At 38.7% G+C, this 4,726-nt stretch overlaps 1 pseudogene; it reads right to left on the reverse strand.

Annotated features, from left to right (window-relative positions):
• Positions 1-379: 379 nt before the first annotated feature.
• LOC132066038 (uncharacterized) lies at positions 380-4,028 on the reverse strand (annotated as a pseudogene).
• Positions 4,029-4,726: the final 698 nt, after the last annotated feature.

Here is a 4,726-nt window from a genome sequence, read left to right on the forward strand (position 1 = left end):
CTAAAGGCAATGCTGCATACCAAATATTAAGCACATGAGAAGAAAACACCTAGTAATTTTTTTTGTTTCTACTAGGATTTGAACCTTGGTGTCCCGTGCTTATCACCTACTTCGTTGGCCAGTCACACCCCGGGTGCCACTTTACAAGCTTATTCTATATGCTTAACTCAAATTTATTTGCAAACATGCATCATGCTTGACTGAATTTCCTCTGATTCCAGCAACAATGATATCCTTTGCAACAGCACAATAAGAAGAAGAAGAACTCAACAAAATAAATTATAATAATTAATTGGGGATAACAAATCAAAGCTACACCAGAAGCAAATGGATATGATAATAGGTTCAAAATCTACACAAACAATCAACAGCGCAAAACAACCGAACCAGTATTTGTTTTACATCCCCCTCGATTCGTTTTCCTGTATCCATTCTTCCCGAACCACATTCTTCTATATTAGGAAGAGAATATTGTAAAGGAACTCTAAAATTGTTAAATTGACTGCCTTACCAGCCTAAGTTTAGCTATAACATCTTCTAAAAACTGCCCATCCAGCAGGTTGGGAAGCTGATTTGCTATCTATGTTCTTTGGTTCACCAAAACGCTGAGTCTTTTTTGACTCATCGAAAGTAGCCTTTATCTGAGAGCTGGAAGCTGGCACAGCCCTAAAGCTATCTGTTCCAAATGTTGATGTATTTGTTTCATATGTCTGTCTGTTCTGGTGGCCATTTCTTGTCCTGACAGATTTAGAATTAGCATTAACTGGAGTAGCTTGTTGCTTTGGATCATCGTCAGCAAATGCTTGCCAGGGTTTTGAATTGGGGCTCACTTGACTCTGGACAAATAGTCCTTGCTGAAGTTCCCAAACCATTCCGACAATTTTATCCATTTTCTGCATCAGAAATGATTTCGAATTGTAAATTATTGAAAAGTCAATTATGAATATTACTAACAATGAGAGTTTAATAGCAAAGGATGTACCGGTGGAATACTGGATGGTTGACTTCCAGGAGATGCTTGGTTCCTAATGATGTCTCTATTTGGTGATGGAGTTCTGGCAGCAAGAGCTTGTTTAAGCTCTTGTATCTCCTATTGCTGTGATCGGCATATTGCAGATAGCTTTTCATATTTAGATGTCATCTCAGCCTTCTCCATGTTGGTTCGTGACAGCTGGAAAAAGTTTATTTCAAAATCCGTTGATGAGGAGGCTTCCCCTGCTCTATTGGCTGGTTTTGGTCGCACATTATTTTGCTTATTGGGAAGACTCCTGTCATGGCTTGAGGAACTGTGCCTTATCTCATCGTCAAATTTGGGTTTGGTTGTCTCCTCTGAATTTGGTTGTCTCCTCTGAAACAGAGGCACTTGTCGCATGCTGGGTATTCCAGAATGCACCAATTGGACCAGTAGCTGCTCCCCCAGCTTTTGAATTATGTGATGCAGGAGATGACTTATTAGGTTCTGCAGCTGAAGGAGGAGGTGGAGGATTTCTGCTAGGCATTGGACTAGTCTTGCCTGCAGCTCTTGAAAATCCTGAAAAATCAGCAGGTATTATATTCATTGAAGTGGAGCCAGGATTCTGTATTTTCGTAATGTCTACGGTCACAACGTAGTAGAGGTGTCACATTCATTACAAAAAACCCCTCACATCCTCTCCCCCAACAGTGGAAAGATGTGTAATTCGTATGTTACATTACATGCATCATGCAAATATTTTAACAGTACAGTAAACATGAAAGCATATAAACAAGCTAGCCTGTCAATTTCAACTTCAAATCCTCTTTTCTTTTCAACTTTAACCAAATATTGTCCCGATGCCTAACTAAGAAACTTCAGAAGACTTCAAGACCCAAACCCGAAAAGGAGACTTTTAAGATTTAATATAACTGAAAAAAAAAATGAATTTTAGATGAGGGTAATTGGTTCTTTATTAGTATAACATAGTGGGTTAAATGAGTAGTGCAGTAATCTATCCAAAGTTATCATCCTACAAACTTCAAGGATAAAATATCAATCAATCACAAACCTGTGAAATTCGTATAAGTAGTTCACAATAAAAACAAAAGATCTGGGAAAAATGTTCTCACCCTCCTGCCCATCAGTACCATGTTGCTGCATTTCAGGGGGTCTGTCGGGTAACGACTTTTGAAGCTCATCTGGCAACAGACCATTAACACGGAACCACACCTGCCATAAAATAAACAAATTGAGTTAGAAAGCTTTAGAGCAGTGTCAGCCCTTATGATTGCTATGGGCATCACCACTCTACAACTAACCTAAGTTTATGCAGATGAATGGCCAATCAAGCAAAGCGCTTGCCTGCGTGATATCTGGTCTGGCATCTGGTGAAGCCTGAAGCATATCTCTTATTAGGTCCGTGATGTTAGTGCTGTATTTTGGTAATTCTGGAATCCAGTAATTGCCATTTAAAACTTGAAATTTTTATTCACCATCAAATGCAGACTTGAAGTAGCATATCCGAAAGAGTAGACAGCCAAGGGCCTGCAAGACAAATGTGGGGCTGTGTTCTAAGATAACCCCGTCAATCTAGGTTGAAGAATTGTGTTTTGATTGTTAAAGATAAAATCTAGGTAAGAGATTTGTGTTACTGAAATCATCTTAAAGCATCTTCAGTCTGCTAAACTTACCCATATTTTTACCTTCTCATTTATAAATTCTCTTCGATACAAATCCCACATATAAGGCAAGAAAAGAAGGAATATAGAAGTCAGCAATCAATACCATTGAAGAAAACAATAATAAGAAACAAGCCCTCAATCAACCTCAGGAGCTCTGTATGCAGGTGTAGTGTGTTTCCTTATATTGTCCTCCTCAATTCCCAGTTCCTCGGGTTTCTCAAAACATTTGTGGTTGGTTGATGTACTACCAAAATCACACAACTTCCACAATCCATCACCACCCAGCAAAAGGTTCTCAGCCTTTAAATCTCTGTAGAACAGGAAAACACAGTACAGAATAACTAAATAACAAAACCAGAAGAGAAAATGATGTGAATAAATACAGTGTAAAAGGGTGACATATTGGCAATGAATTGGATCTTTTAACTGTTCATTTTTTGTACATCGAAATTCCTAGCTGCTTATGTCAATAACTTGAAACTTAAAACAACTCAAACTCATAAAATTGTATACGGGAATCAACAGAACCATTAAAGTGATCACTCAGTGGTTCTGACCACAAACAAAAAGGAAAGCATAATGGACGATAAATAAAGCACTGAACAAAGTTGGCTGAAAGCAAATATATAGACAGATACGGATAACATGACAACATATTTAAAATAAGATGCAAAATGCTGAAATACTGCGTGCAAATGAAGAGGAAAAATGAGGCCCTAAAATATTAAACAGATGAAACATGGTGAAGACTATTAAAAGCAAAGCCTGACATCAATAAAAAAGAAGATGTATTGTCATTATTTTAGAAAACTATTCAGGCTTAAGAGCATCCGTCTTTACCTGTGAGTTATGGGTGGGGACTGGCAGTGCATAGCAAAGACCGCGTTGCAGACATCCCTGAATATTAAGAGGACCTGTTTCTCCTCAAAGAAGCCAGCTCCTCGGTTCTCAAGGACACTAACCAAGGATTTCTCACAATATTCCATAACAATGAAGGCTTCCTTTGTATGACCCATATCCAAGATGGTATTCGCATGAAGTGTGATATTAGGATGCCCCTTGAGCGATTTCATCACTGAAATCTCTTTCAATACTAAATCAAGTGATTCTAAATCAAGTGATTCTAAATCAAGTGATTCTTCATCATTAATAATAATATGCTTTAATGCATACTGCTTTGAACCATGTAGGGCTAAATAAACACAAGAGAATCCACCCTCTGCAATTGCATTACGCACGTGAACTTTGAGACTGCCAATAGCAATGCTGCGACCTTCAAGCCCAGTTTGTTCCTTGGGCAAATCATTGCGAAGGAACCTAGAACAAGGGGACCTGGTCCCAGAAAAAGAAAAGTTGGATTGCCTGCATGGACTAAAAGGAGTCTGCTTCATCCTTTTTATCATTTCAAGGGACTCATTCCTAAATCTAATCAATGACTCTGTTTGCAGGCTAGAGTGAGAGGAAGCAGTAAAAAATGGTACATGGATAGTGGCTGCTCAAAACACATGACTGGGAATATGAAGGATTTCTCTCACTCAAGGCCTTTCAAGGAGGGAGTGTGTCGTTTGGGAATGGCAAGAAAGGGTAAATTTTTAGCTTTGAAAAAATTGGCAAGACACTCTCTCATGCAATTGAAAATGTGTACTATGTAGATAGCTTGAAGTACAGCTTGCTAAGTATTTCACAACTCTATGATAGAGGAAATGAAGTGAAATTCACATCCGGTTCCTACACAGTCACCAACATCAAATCTAGAGAAGTGGTCCTGATAGCAAGAAGATACAAGAACATCTATGTGGCAGATTTTGATTCTCTAAATGGGAATGATCTGACATGCCTCAGTGCTCTTGATGATGATACTAATCTATGGCACAAAAGCTTGGGGCATGCAAGCTTCTTACTGCTGAACAAAATTGTGCTGAAAATGGCATAAGTCACAACTTCTCTGCACCAAGGACACCTCAGCAAAATGGTGTCGTTGAGAGGAAGAAAAAAACTCTTGAAGATATGGCTAGAACAATGCTAATAGCCAGTGGTGTTCCTAAAAGTTTTTGGGCTGAAGCTGTTAACACCGCCTGTCACTTGATAA

The sequence above is a fragment of the Lycium ferocissimum genome, chromosome 8, assembly GCF_029784015.1.
Source record: "Lycium ferocissimum isolate CSIRO_LF1 chromosome 8, AGI_CSIRO_Lferr_CH_V1, whole genome shotgun sequence".
Taxonomy (NCBI): Eukaryota; Viridiplantae; Streptophyta; class Magnoliopsida; order Solanales; family Solanaceae; genus Lycium; species Lycium ferocissimum.